The 15,418-nt window shown below is 41.0% G+C and overlaps 1 protein-coding gene across 7 annotated transcripts in view; it reads left to right on the plus strand.

The window, feature by feature from the left end:
* Window positions 1-15,418, plus strand: part of FHIT (fragile histidine triad diadenosine triphosphatase) — a 1,535,374-nt gene that overhangs the window by 39,345 nt on the left and 1,480,611 nt on the right. For all 7 annotated transcript variants that reach the window (XM_044933638.1, XM_044933642.1, XM_044933643.1 and 4 more), the window contains one exon: window positions 3,732-3,780. The gene's annotated coding sequence lies outside the window, so the exon portion shown is untranslated. The remainder of the gene's footprint in view (window positions 1-3,731; window positions 3,781-15,418) is intronic.

Raw genomic sequence — 15,418 nt, forward strand, 5'->3', positions numbered from 1 at the left:
GGTTGCCATTTCCTTCTCCAATGCATGGAAGTGAAAAGTGAAAGTGAAGTCGCTCAGTCGTGTCCGACTCTTAGCAACCCCAAGGACTGCAGCCTTCCAGGCTCCTCCATCCATGGGATTCTCCAGGCAAGAGTACTGGAGTGGGGTGCCATTGCCTTCTCCGCAATTTTGTGCTGGTTTCTATCAAGTATCAACATGACTCGGCCACAGGTATGCATATGTCCCCTCCTTCTTGAACCTCCCTCCCATCTCCTACCCCATCCCACCCCTCAACATTGTAACAGAGCACTGGGTTGAACTCCCTGTGTCACAGAGCAAATTCCCACTGGCTATCTATTTTACATATGGTGGTTATATATTTCCATGCTACTCTTTTTAGTCATCCCATCCTATCCTTCCCCTACTGTGTCCACAAGCCTGTTCTCTGTGTCTGCCTCTTCATTGCTGCCCTGAGAAGGCAATGGCACCCCACTCCAGTACTCTTGCCTGGAAAATCCTATGGATGGAGGAGCCTGGTGGGCTACAGTACGTGGGGTCGCTAAGAGTCGGACACGACTGAGCGACTTCACTTTCACTTTTCACTTTCATGCATTGGAGAAGGAAATGGCAACCCACTCCAGTGTTCTTGCCTGGAGAATCCCAGGGATGGGGGAGCCTGGTGGGCTGCCGTCTACAGGGTTGCACAGAGTTGGACACGACTGAAGTGACTTAGCAGCAGCAGCAGTACCATCTTTCTAGATTCCATACACATGCGTTAATCTACAATATTTGTCTTTCTCTTTCTGACTTACTTCACTCTGTACAATAGGCTCTAGGTTCATCCACCTAATTAGGGCTGACTCAAATGCATTCTTTTTATAGTTGAGTAATATTCTGTTATATATATGTACCACAATTTTTTCTTTTAGTTTTTTAAAAACTATTTTTAATTGAAGGATAATTAGTTTATAATATTGTGTTGGTTTCTGCCATACATCAACATGAATCAGCCGTAGGTATACGTATGTCTCCTCCCTCTTGTACCTCCCTGCTTCTTGCCTCCCTTTCCCACCCCTCTAAGTTGTCACAGAGCCCCGGTTTGAGTTTTCTGAGTCACATAGCAAATTCCCACTGGCTATCTATTTTACATAGGGTAATGTATATGTTTCCATGCTACTCTCTCCATTTATCCCACCCTTTTCTTCCCGCACTGTGTCCATAAGTCTGTTCTCTATGTCTTCATCTCCATTGCTGCCCTGAAAATAAGTTCATCAGTGCCATCTTTCTAGATTTCACATGTATGCATTAATATAGGATATTTGTTTTTCTTTCTGACTTACTTCACTCTGTATAATAGGCTCTAGGTTCATCCACCTCATTAGAACTGACTCAAATGCCTTGCTTTTCATGGCTGAGGAATATTCCATTGTATATATATACCACAGCTTCTCTATCCATTCATCTTTTGACGAGCATCTTGGTTTCTTCCTTGTCCTAGCTATTATAAAAAGTACTGTGCAATGAATATTGGGGTACATGTGTCTCTTTCAATTGTGGTTTTTCTTGGGGGTACATGCTCTGTAGTGGGATTGTTGGGGCATATGGTAGTTCTATTCCTATTATTTTAAGAAATCCCCATACCGTTTTCCATAATGATTGTTATCAATTTATATTCCCCCAACAGCGCAAAAGACTTCCCTTTTCTCCAAATCCTCTCCAGTATTTATTGTTTGTAGATTTTTTTAAATGATGGCCTTTCTGACTGGTGTGAGGTTATACATAACTGTAGTTTTGATTTGCATTTCTCTAATAGTGAACAATATTGAGCATCTTTTCATGTGTTTGTTGACCATCTGTATGTGGAAGGAGAAATTTTGATGTTCTATAGAGGCAGCTTATCTCCTGCATTAACAGTCTAAAGTTTACATCATAGCCCCCAAGTCTGGCCTTGTTCTTTGGTGGTCATGCATCTGCGATGATGGGTTCTATGGTTTGATGGGGGCTGTGAAGAAAAATAGCCCAGTAGGGCCTGAAGCAGTTACTTAGGACACTGAAGGAAAAAAAAAGAAACATCAGAAAACCATGGAGTTGTTGACCATTCCCAGTTGCTGCACCTTGAGAGACGTTAGGACCTAGACACAAATGAGGGAAATAGGCATATTCTATTTTTTTTTTTTTTTTAATACAGAGTGATCTCTCTTTTAAAAAAGTATTTATTTAGTTGGCTACACTGGGTCGTAGTTGCAGCATGTGGAATCTTTAGTTGCAGCATGCAAACTCTTAACTGTGGCATGTGGGATCTACTTCCCTGACCAGGGATAGAACCCATGCCCCCTGCACTTGGAGCTCAGAATCTTAGCAACTAGGTCACCATTTACTTATTTATTTGTAATTAAAAAAAAATCTCTTTACTTTTTGGCTATGGTGGGCCTTTGCTGCTGCATGCGGGCTTTCTCTAGTTGCAGCGAATAGGGGCTACTCTTTGTCATGTGTAGGCTTCTCATTGTGGTGGCTTCTCTTGTTTCAAAGCACAGGTTGTAGCCGCTCAGGTTTCAGTAGTTGCAGCACATGGACTTGGTAGTTGTGGCTTGCAGGCTCTAGAGGGCTGGCTCAGTGGTCGTGTTGCATGGGCTTAGTTGCTTTGCAGCATGTGGGATCTTCCTAGACCAGGGATCGAACTGATATTCGATATTGCAAGGCATGTTCTTAACAATTGCACCACCAGGGAAGCTCCACCATTTATTTTTAATTATGGAATGAACATATGAGTAATGGTGGACCATTATAGAATCAGCCCCTTGAAAGCTTAAATTCTTACTACTCTTTAGCAACTATGCTTTACCACCTTTCCTATCATGTTGACTTGTGTGCGGTTAGTGCATTGTTTTGGTCACAGGCAGCTTAATTTAACATGTCTAGATTTGATTTGAAAATGCCAAATGTAGCTTACTTTGTTTTGTGAGTTTCTCTCTACTGAGAGAAGGCTACACTCTTATCTTGAGAAAGGAGGATTGTATGTGTAAGCTTGCACACATATACTCATAGAGGCAAGTGGTGAGGTCTGGTTTGGGATGGCCATGCACCTGGTATGGCTCAGTGGTAAAGAATCTGTATGCAGTGCCGGAGACGCAGGAGACAGAGGTTCGATCCTTGGGTAGGGAAGATTCCCTGGTGGAGGGAATGGCTACCCACTCCAGTGTTCTTGCTGGAAAAACCCCATGGACACTGGAGCCTGGTGGGCTACAGTCCATGGAGTTGCAAAAAGCCAGACATGACTGAGCGACTTAACACATACACCTCATATAAATGGAAGAGGCTATTCCAAGTAAAACTTCCAGGGAAATGGAAATTGAGTGTGCAGGAAAGATGGTGCTAAATAATACAAAATGCTTGGTCAAATCAAGTGTGCTGCATAATGTTTGATTTGATTTTCATCTCTTCACTTTATAAGGCTTCTGTTGAGAAGTTCACTCCCTTCTGTTAAGGACTTCATACCTCCAAAGATTAGACTGTAGATTTGGCCAGGTTTGTGTGAGTCAATCCTGGGTGGATGTGTGTGCTGTTTTCAGTTTACAACCTTGTCTCTCATTGGCCTTTTGTGCAGGAGGTATGAGGCACGAATATTATTAGTGGTTTATTTGGCTAGCATCATGTATAATGGCATATGGAAATTCTACTTAGAGACATGGAGAGAAAACATTTGCTGTTTTACTCGCAGATAACTCAGTGATTTCGTTTTTATCTCTTTGTAGCTTTGAAGCTCAGCAAAGAAGGGAAATCCATTGAGAACAGTCTGTAAAGGTAAGTGTATTTATTACATGGCCTTGACAAACATTGCCTTTACAACATTGATTTTTCTTTTATTCAGAGATTTAAACACTCGGATTAAAGATATAGCTGACAGGACAACTTCCTTAACCACCTGCTTGTCCTCCGTCACAGGCAAAAGTGCTGAGCAATAGTTAGAAGGGAGAAGGAGGAAATAAAATGATGTGCTGAGGGTGGCCAAATGCAATTGTATGCTTGCTGACTTTTGCTTTCTTCTCAGCAGTTAAGACATTCCAGTGGCACTAAGTTTACTAAGATTAATGCTAGATGGAAAAAGAATGCACTTGTACCACTTCTGGTCAATAGTTAAGTAAAACCAGCTGGCCGAATAAAGCATTTAAGATAAAATGCAAAGTGGCATTTCAATTGGGTTGCATGAGATTTATCATGAAAGTCAGATGTGCTGTTGTGGAGAGGAGCTGGTTTTGTCGAAAGGAGAAAGCCAGCCAGTTTGGTGTAGCTAATTTCATTCCTCCCAGTCACTGTGGGCACTAAGTGAGTTACAGGAAATGAACTTCCAAGTTCAAAGCAATGGAGAAAGTACCTCCTCAGCCTCCTGTGAAACATTACAATCGAGTTGGTTTTTACATGGAAAAATGTAATTGTTTCCTCTTTCCTAGGTATATTTTTAAGCATATTTCTGTACAGCATTGTTCTTTGATTCATTGTTTAATTTCTGTTCTGCATGAAGTATTTTAATTTAAAGAATTCATTCTGGGGAATTATAGGGCTGCAGTTTCATCAAGAGTCTTTGGTGGCCAGGGTGAAATATGCCATAATTTTACATTTGTTTTCATCATCAATTATGTTTTTGACAATTATAGGTTTTTTCCTGTCATTTTTATTACAGCAATCATGACCATGACCACTTTAGTTCAAGTTGGAAAAGCCATTGTGATTTACCTTATACTTTAAGTTATTCCTAACTTTGTGACAAATCTACTTCTGGAGCTGATTTTTAAATGTTTATTTTGAGGGCAATTTTACAGGGAAATTGGAGAAAATCCCTTTTGAATAATCAAAACGTGAGCTATAAAAATACTCTTTTGAGGGTTGTTTGCTTTGGGATGACTAAACTCAAATGCATGACAGCTGGTTGGCTTGGGATTTTTCTGTAATGGTTTGCCACCAGTGAAGAAAAAAATATCTTAAGATAAGGATGATTCTTATTTTCGGCCATGTAACTTACATATCTCTGGACCACTGAGCCACATCTTGGAAAAAAGCCATATTTGATAGCTTTTAGAAATAAATTCTCATAAATTGTTGAAGTTAGTGATGCTGTAGCATCCTTCAGAACCTTGCGATCTTTAGCTACAGTTATGGTGCTCTCTTTCTTCCTGGAAAATGCTTTCACAATGGTATAGTTTTATTTCCTGTACTCTCAATGAAAACCTTTTGTTATTCTGCTATTCTGGAGTCAGGCATAGGTTTAGTTCTGGTTTGACTTTCATGAGTTATTGGACCATGTGCAAATTATTCACCTGCTCTGTGTCTCAGTTTCTTAGTTTGTGAAATGGGGATAATAATACTATTTTACTCCTAAAGCTGTTGTAGAGATTAAATGAATTATGATGTGTTGAGGGCTTGGAACAGGTCCTGGTCCATGATAAGTCTCAAGAGCTATTAGCTGCTGCTGCTCTTGTGAATATTACTGTCATCATCATCATCATGTGCATCCTTATGAATTTATTCTTTAGGTGTTTTGAGGTGTCTATTCTCTTTGGAAGTGTCAGGATAACGTTTTGAAAACTATCATGTTACTAAAGAAGGGTGAATTCTGCTTTGGCTTTAGGAGTGGAGTGAAAAGATAACTTTTGGTTAATAAGACAAGTGAGGCCTCTGTAAGTAAACAGTTGAAGTTTTGTAGACATGAGGGTAATCACTGTCTGTCGCTGTGTGTGGGCAGCTACTAACTAATATAGTCTTAAGAAGCAAGTGATCTCTTGCTACCTAGTTACATGTAGGCATTTTTGAAGAAAGCCTTGGTAAGTTTAGACGACTTCTTTGCTGCTCCCCCTTTTTGTTTCTCGATGTATTTGTTTTCTCCTTTTAACTACATTTTATTTTCTTTTGACATAATTATACTAATTGGAACTGTACTCAGAGACCTTACTCAGGGCCCTACATTCAGCCTCAGGATAGGTGCATGACCACAAGCTTGGGTCAATGGGTGCTTCCTCTCTGGAAGTTGCATCTTGAGCTAAAGGATTCTCCTTTCTCCCAGCGGGCATTCTGTCCTGACAGTACCTCCCATGAGACCACTGTAGCCATTCCCATTTCCTGGCTTCCACTTCTGTCTTGGTCACTGATGGTCTCCTACCCTTATTTTCCAGTCTTTCATGGATTTGCTGAGCCTCAAATTTCCTTCCTGTAATCCTTCTTACATTAGTCATTTGGTTTCTGTTGCTTGCAGTCACAGAACTAAGTGACAGAGTACTTTACACATTAGGGAGTTAAATTTGGAATAAATGGGGCATGATTATAAGTTTACAGTTAAAATACCAGTCACTACTTTCTTCCATCATGTATAAAAAGCTGAACATTTTGCAGTAGATTAGATAAGGTGAACAGTTCTCAATTATTTCAAAAATGGGCTCTTGCTGGACTCTTCACTACTCTTGTATTTGGTAAAAATAAATCACTTTTGGCAGTTTATCAAGCTCTCAAAGGATATGTGTGTATGTGGGGGGAGAGTTGGAATTGAGAAGCCAGGAGGTCATCCTTTCAGTTTCTGGGGCCCAGATCTCTTTGTGACATGGGGATTGTGAAGGGACCGTGATTTCCTTCTACTTATCCCTGGTCTCTTCTGCTTATTACTTAGGTCTCTGACGTTACTCGTGATTCCCGAGAATGGAATGGACAAGTTTGCTCTATTTCCCCCTGAATCCTGTTTGCTGACTACTCCTGTGTTCTGTGTGGTGCCTAGAACAAATCTGGTTAATGATTTTTTTTCACAGGAACATCAATTTTGCACTCCTACTGTGAATAAATAGCATGGCAGCATTGTGTAGTGGAAAGAACCTTAGCTGAAGTGTTAGGAAACATGCTTTCTAGTTTGGGCTCTGCCTCTTGCTAGCTTTATGACTTTGGGCAAGAAACCCAACATTTTTTTTTACAGTCTCAGTTTCCTCACCTGTAAAATAGGATAACCTTTATCCTATCTACTGAATAGGGCTTTTCTCAGGATAATAATATATGTGAAAGTGCTTAGGGAACTAAAGTGTTATGTAATATCCAAGTATTATTTTTGTGATTGTTATGGTATATATTTATTAAACATTGAAAATTCGAAGGCTTATTTTATGAGACTGAATAGGAAAGTGGGGGGGGGGGGGAATAAAAAAGAAAAATAGAAACAAAACTCTGCATAGTGCTTGTGCTGGAATTCTGTGCCTCCAGCTCTCATTCCTCTGAAAGGCTCTGTGTCCCAGGAGGTTAGCTTCAATTGTCAGCATTCCCCAGGCTCCCTTGCTCTCTGGTTTTCCCTGGAGTAGTCTGTGGAAGGCATGGGGTGAAAACCCGAGAATGCAAGGTTGAAATATTGTCCCCTGCCTTCCTTGGAGCACTGGCTGTATTCCTCTAAGCAACGCCACCAGGGTTCCTGTCAAGGGCCTAGCTTCTGCCTGCAGCTGCAGCTCTTTCCACCATTTGGTAACTGCTCCTTCCGTTTGCCCCTCTAAGTCTGGGGGAGAACAGTTTATTTCTGCTAACCACCGGCTGCTGGCTGTCTCTTCCTGGTTTCCCTTAACCTTGCCCACACCCTTCATTATATTCACCCCAGTTACCCCAGGTGAAGGTGCTGTCTTTACCCTGGTGTGAACTTGATAGCACAGAGGAACTTCTTTGTATTTCTTTCTGCCACTCTCAATTCAATTCAACAAATGTCTTTCTAGGACTTACAGTATGCCAGGAACGTAGTAAATGTTTACTTACTATGAACTGGACATTTTGGTGGTACACTTGGAGGGATTATATTAATCAGTTTTTTGAAAAGCAAATTTTGGTAAATTGAAAAACTATGTTATTCCTAGTATATACAAATATCCAGGATTATGTTTATACACATGGTGAATTATCTTTTAAAATCCGTTTTTATTTTTATCATAGCAACATGCCTACATCATTTGGGTAAAACAGCACTAAAAAGCAAATATTGAAAAACCACACCCCCTCCTCTTCTAACTTCCCTAAATTGCAACTTGAAACTCTGATACTTCTGGCATTTCTCTCTCTGTTTTGAGTAACATGCTTTTACGTTTTTTTCCCTGATATTACAAGTTTAGCAGTAGCTCTTTGACACTTCCACTCCTTTGGTCACTACAGCCTCCTAAAATGAGTATATTACAATTTTTTTTTGTTTAAATTGGTATAATATTTACATTGTTATGTTATTAGAGTTGGGAGTTGGTGATGGACAGGGAGGCCTGGCGTGCTGGGATTCATGGGGTCGCAAAGAGTCGGACACGACAGAGCGGCTGAACTGAACTGAACTGAATGTCTTCTTTAACATATAACCTTTTGTCTTCTTTGGAATTAACATATGCTTTTAAAACATTGCTTACCTTATGAGGTAGGTAGTAATGGCATTTCTGTTTTATGGTTGTCGAAACTGAGGAAGTCTTAAGTATTTTGCCTAGAGTCACACAGCTATTAAGCGTTAGATTTGGAATTAGACTCCAGCTAGTCTGCCTACTCTGACCAACCTAGACAGCATATTAAAAATCAGAGACATTACTTTGCCAACAAAGGTCCATCTAGTCAAGGCTATGGTTTTTTCAGTGGTCATTTATGGATGTGAGAGTTGGACTGTGAAGAAAGCTGAGCGCTGAAGAATTGATTCTTTTGCACTGTGGTGTTGGAGAAGACTCTTGAGAGTCCCTTGGACTGCAAGGAGATCCAACCAGTCCATCCTAAAGGAGATCAGTCCTGGGTGTTCACTGGAAGGACTGATGCTGAAGCTGAAACTCCAATACTTTGGCCACCTGATGTGAAGAGTTGACTCATTGGAAAAGACCCTGATGCTGGGAGGGATTGGGGGCAAGAGGAGAAGGGGATGACAGAGGATGAGATGGCTGGTTGGCATCACCAACTCGATGGACATGAGTTTGGGTAGACTCTGGGAGTTGGTGATGGACAGGGAGGCCTGGTGTGCTGCGATTCATGGGGTTGAAAAGAGTTGGGCACAACTAAGCGACTGAACTGAACTGAACTGAACTGAGTCTGCCTACAAAGCCTCCTTTCCTAATCATGACATTATTTACAAACACTGTCAGGTCAGCTGTTATCCTAATGGCTACATTTAAAAAAAAAAACAAGAACCCCCCCCCCCCCCAAACCAATAAAATCAGACTTGAGTTCTATCTTCCAAGATTCAGAATCAGTAGTTCTGGGCAGGGGATCAAGAATCTGTATTTTTAAAATACAGATTCCATTTGATTGCATCGATCAGGTTTTGAGAACTTCAGTTGTATAACCCTACCATTATCGGAATCACCTTCATTACCATCATGATCGTCAACATCACCATCCCCACCAGCATCACCACCACCTCCATCGGCAGCAACAAATGACAGTTTTGCACAGTGCTCTCAGGAGCTGAGTAGAAATTCTGTATCCAAAAAAGCAGCTGCTTTTTGACCTCTTAGGTGAGATCACACTGGTGGGTGATTCAGGTAACAGTTTATCCAGTCATTTTTAAGTTTGGCAAGTGCTCTGGGAGGAACTGTGCCCATAGAAGTGGACAGGGTAATTTTTTCAGCTCAGCTGTTTGTTGCTTTATCTGTTATAATGGCCATGAGAATATTGTACCTGTACTTAACCCTGACCTTAAAGGGACTCCTTTTTTTTTTTTTTCCTGAGAGTTCCCAACGGTGACATCTGGAGAAATACAAAGCTCAAATAAAGGAGAATTTTTTATGTCTTTGTTCTGTTTGATTTCCATGCTCCCCATCTCCCTGATGCTTGTGGCATTTCTTGTTTATCTGGCAGGAGAGAAGCAGTAAAATTCTGCCTGGGGTTTTCTCATCCCTAGGTGTGAAATTATTTCAGAACTATAATAATAATACTTTGCATTTCTACAGTTCTTTTATTTGAAGATCTAAAAGTGTTAATAGAGCTTCCCAGCACCCTCTGAAGTAGGTAAGTATTATTAGAGAAGATTTTCTCCAAGAACATTTTCACTTCATATCCCATGTGTAACTTGAAAATGCTTTTGTGTTATTTGGGAATCTCAAACCATATAAAGTGCCTTGTATCTAGGGCACTTCTTTTCTCTATATTTAATTTTCATTAATTCCCGGCACATTGAGGGAAATATAGTCATTTCTCATGCGTGGGTGTGGCATTATTTAGAGAAAATTAAAATAATTCTTTTATTAAAATAAAATTAATAATAAAATCAAAATAAAATTAAAATAAAAATTCTTTTATTGCCTTGTAAAATTTGGACATTTTGAAAATGTTCTGTAGTATTCATCAGCTATGGAACTGTCTATGTCACAGTTAATTTTCCTTTTTTAAGGTAGCAGGACTTGTAATACATTGAACTTGGCCTGATAGAATGGTGTCCTTTGAGAGCTCATGACATGTCAAGCCAGTTAAAAATACAAACCTAGTTTGCATTCTGAGTTAAAGGTTTAATTTTGAAAAATTGTTTTGAATGTTACATGCATGAATTTTAATCAGTAGTGTTTAGGGTTTCGGCTCACTTAGTGTCATTGATGCAGAAGTGCTGCATGTCTGCCCTTGCATAGAACAGTCAGGAAAAGCCCTTCTAATTCTTGTCCACACCGGGCACCCTGGGAAGCTCTTTCTGTGCAGTATCAGGTGACCCTGCTGTCAGTACAAAGGCCACAGACACAGGGTCTTTCACTGTGTCTTCAGGGCTTCAGTATTTATTTTCCCAGCATCCTCTCACAATTCCCACAGAAAGGTCTTATCACTTCTCTAGACTTTCTGTTAGTAAACAGGGTACCAACCTTCACAACTTGAAGGAACTGGAAAACCTCTAACCTCTCCTCAGTCTTGAGAAAGTCTGATTTTATGGAAATAAGATAAAAGGAAACAGAACAGTTTAAATGAAACAGAACAATCGAAATTTGTCTTTATTCCTGTCTTTTCTGCTGGTATCTAGCACCATGAATTTAGGCTTTTGGGGAAAAAACAAACAAACAAACAAGAAACTAGTGAAGGTTGGAGTTCTAAAGGTTGGAGAATACTTCTAGTGCTTTCTGCTTTTGGACATGCCCCCAGTGCAGAATGCAAAGTCTGTCGAAGTTCTTGAGATGAGAAAGGGAAGAATATACACAGGAGGGATAACAAAATGCGCAAATTGATCTCTTTAAATTATGCTGCCCCAAATTTGCCACTGAGACAAGGTGATGCGTCAGCATTCGCGAGGTGCTTTATGACTCTCATGATGGAGAGAGTGTGTCGGAGGATCACGGGGTTAATACTTTCCCTGGCATCTCAGTTGTCTTCCTTTTGGGGAAAAGTTCACTTAAGACCCATCATCTGAAGATTTGGAGGGATGTGGGCAGAATTATGAATCTCTAGACCATTTTCTCCAGAGGCATTTGCTCAAAGGAGGTCACATTAATTTGCTGCTAATTATATGAAGCTAGATTTATCGGTGAAGATGGTTTTGGCAGCAAATAATCAAAAAGTCTACTCAAAATGGTTTAAACAATAAGGGAATTAAAAAAAAGAAGCTAACTACACTCTCCATGTCTACCTGCTGAGCCCCATGGATGTCATGATTGATGGAAAGGCATTACAGAATGCTGACTCTGAGTGTCTGGAATCCAACCTCAATCCACTTTTCCCTGGTACCAAGCAACTGGGGACCCACCAGGGTGCCTTTGATGGTTGTCACTGTGCAGTAGGGGAAGGATTTTGAGCACTCGGCTGTTGACAGATTGCTGAGCATTGTCAGTTATTTTGTGAACCTCTCTACTCACTTACATTTGAACACAAAATAAAACCCATCAGAATAAAGAAAATGAATTTTCTCAAGGAGCTTAACATCCTGAGGGAGGCAGTTTCAGGTTTTGTTAATTCAGCAGCTCAACAATGTCCTTAAAGCCTTCATTTCTTGCTTTATTTTTTTCCTCTGCTGTCTTCAGTGCACTGACTTGGTCCTCAGACTAGCTGCCCTCATGGTTCTAATATGGCTGCTTCATTTTGGGGGGCTATCCCCCATACAGTAGCATCCACTGGTATAATAGACTGCCTGTTCTTATAAAGGACTGTCTGTCCTTTTTAAATGCAAGGGCCCTTTCTGGTAACCGCTCCAGCGGGCTTCTCCTTGGGTTGCATTTGGCTGACTGCAGCTATCTACTTCTGAAGTCAGACACTGGCACGTGGGATGGGATTAACTTGATTGCCTTAGATTGGTGCTTTCCAATCTAAGTTTGTTCATGTCATGGTACACATAGAAAATGATAACATTTGGTCAGAACATTAAGTAAACGGAATAGGCTGCTTACAGCTGGAGGTGACTGGGTGTGTGTGTGTGTGTGTGTGTGTGTGGAGGGTGTGGGTGGGGATTCTGGCTGACCTGACTCTTCCTGACTGGCTGCCCTAGGGACTAAAGGGGTGGATATCTGAGTAGCTATAACCCATTTTCTGGTTTCAACTAATCAGGATTTACTCCTGAGTGGGATAATCTCATTTTGCTTAGGCACTTGGCTTTGTGGAGATATGACACCCCAATAAATAAAATTGGGGTTTTACCTGTAAGGTATAAGAGGGGATACTGTTCAATAGACCCTTAGCTATGTCTGCTGTGTGGATGTTTCCTGTCTTTGCATATATACCTAATGCCCTTCTTTATTGCCTTGTTGAGAAAGGACCAAATCTTGCAAATTTTAAGTGCTCAGTAATTATTTGTATATCAAATAAATGAATATGTACTTGTGTATGAGACTAAGCTATGCACTCAATGCCACTGACTTCCTGTGGTGTGCCAGGAATGTGCCTTATGAAGTGTAAGAAACATGGTCCCTGCTGATGAGTTTACACCCTAGGGAGGGAGACCGAGCATAACTATTAAACAAACAACGCATGCATTATTAAAAATTATGTTAAGTCCTATACAGGAAACAACAGAGGCAAAACAGAGCAAACCTCCTCCTATGGCGTGATCTGGGAGGGCTTCTTTGAATTAATGACATTTTAGTTAAGACCTGAAAGAAGAATAAGGGGATGTATATGTATGTGTGTGTGTGTGTGTGTGTGACAATCAGTCATGCAGAATGGGGAAAGAGGGTTTATAGTTTTGATCCTTGTAACTATGTCTTAGGTGTCATTTGTTTTCAAGAAACAAAGAAAGAAAGTGAAGTCGCTCAGTATTGTCTGAGTCCTTGCAACCCCATGGACTGTAGCCTATCATGCTCTTCTGTCCATGGGATTTTCCAGGTAAGAATACTGGAGAGGGTTGCCTTTTCCTTCTCCAGGAGATCATCCTGACCCAGGGATTGAACCAGGGTCATCCACATTATAGGCAGATGCTTTACCATCTGAGTTACCAGGGAAGTTTCAAGAAACAAAGTGAACAGCAAAAAAACCCCAAAACAACAAAAGATAGGACCCTTGCTATAAAACCACAGGACAGCTTAATGATTTGAGGGCAGGCTGGACTGAGGGCTTCCTGAGGCAATGGACCAGGAAGTGCTTGACCCTCAAGAGTTAATAGGAGCAGGACAGATAAATGGATAAACATGTCTGCTCCATATTGAGTCTCAGTGTCTCTATCCTAAAGCACAGTGACTGTCTGGGGAACTGCATAGCCTCTCTTCTCTGCTTCCTGTACTGGCTGGTCCCCTGCATAGTCCCATCCACCCTGACTGCCCCTACAGCTCCCTCTGCCCCATTCAAGAGGGTGGTAGAGACTTGCTGGAGTTACAACATCCCAGTTCCTCTTTCCTGGGAGAGTATCTGAATGGTTTGCTGAGGTCAGATGCCCACCTTTGATGGAGTCCCCTGAGTTCTGGGCACAAGGTCACCTGACTGGCTGCCTACTTAGTTCTACTTAGTCCTATTCAGTGGGATTAGGAGAGATTTTCCGAGAAGGTGGAATATAGGGCAGGTGAATGGATTAACACTCCTGTTAAATGCTGCTTTTTAGGTTCTCCAATTTTAATACCACTGGTAGAGTCCTGATGATGTAAATAACTTAGTTACTAGCTGAGTAATATAGCTGAGCGCTGATGCCTATTGCAGAGTACTGCATACAGCACATACTTAAGAAGTATTGGGCCGGTCAAAATTTCATTCAAGTTTCCATGTAACATGGAAAACCTGAGAACTTTTGGCCAACCCAATAGTTCAGTTCAGTTCAATTCAGTCGCTCAGTCATGTCTGACTCTTTGCAACCCCATGAATCGCAGCATGCCAGGCCTCCCTGTTCATCACCAACTCCTGGAGTTTACCCAAACTCATGTCCATTGAGTCAGTGATGCCACTAAACCATTTCATGCTCTGTCGTCCCCTTCTCCTCCTGCCTTCAATCTTTTCCAGCATCAGGGTCTTTTCAAATGAGTCAGCTCTTCACATTAGGTGGCCAAAGTATTGGAGTTTCAGCTTCAGCATCAGTCCTTCCAATGAACACCCAGGACTGATCTCCTTTAGGATGGACTGATTGGATCTCCTTGCTGTCCAAGGGACTCTCAAGAGTCTTCTCCAACACCACAGTTCAAAAGAATCAATTCTTCAGCGCTCAGCTTTCTTTATAGTCCAACTCTCACATCCATACATGACTACTGGAAAAACCAAAGCCTTGACTAGATGGACCTTTGTTGACAAAGTAATGTCTCTGCTTTTTAATATGCTGTCTAGGTTGGTCATAACTTTCTTTACAAGGAGTAAGTGTCTTTTAATCTCATGGCTGCAGTTACCATCTGCAGTGATTTTGGAGCCCCAAAAAATAAAGTCTGACACTGTTTCCACTGTTTCCCCATCTATTTCCCATGAAGTGATGGGACTGGATATCATGATCCTAGTTTTCTGAATGTTGAGCTTTAAGCCAACATTTTCCCTCTCCTCTTTCACTTTCATCAAGAGGCTTTTTAGTTCCTCTTTACTTTCTGCCATAAGGGTGGGGTTCTCTGCATATCTGAGGTTATTGATATTTCTCCTAGCAATCTTGATTCCAGCTTGTGCTTCTTCCAGTCCAGCATTTCTCATGATGTACTCTGCATATAAGTTAAATAAGCAAGGTGACAATATACAGCCTTGACGTACTCCTTTCCCTATTTGGAACCAGTCTGTTGTTCCATGTCCAGTTCTAACTGTAGCTTCTTGACCTGCATTTCTCAAGAGGCAGGTCAGGTGGTCTGGTATTCCCATCTCTTGAAGAATCTTCCACAGTTTATTATGATTCACACAGTCAAAGGCTTTGGCATAGTCAATAAAGCAGAAACAGATATTTTTCTGGAACTCTTGCTTTTTCTATGATCCAGTGGATGTTGGCAATTTGATTTCTGGTTCCTCTGCCTTTTCTAAAACCAGCTTGAACATCTGGAAGTTCATGGTTCACAAACTGCTGAAGCCTGGCTTGGAGAATTTTGAGCATTATTTTACTAGAGTGTGAGATAAGTGCAATTGTGTG

This window comes from Bubalus bubalis, chromosome 21, assembly GCF_019923935.1.
Source record: "Bubalus bubalis isolate 160015118507 breed Murrah chromosome 21, NDDB_SH_1, whole genome shotgun sequence".
Taxonomy (NCBI): Eukaryota; Metazoa; Chordata; class Mammalia; order Artiodactyla; family Bovidae; genus Bubalus; species Bubalus bubalis.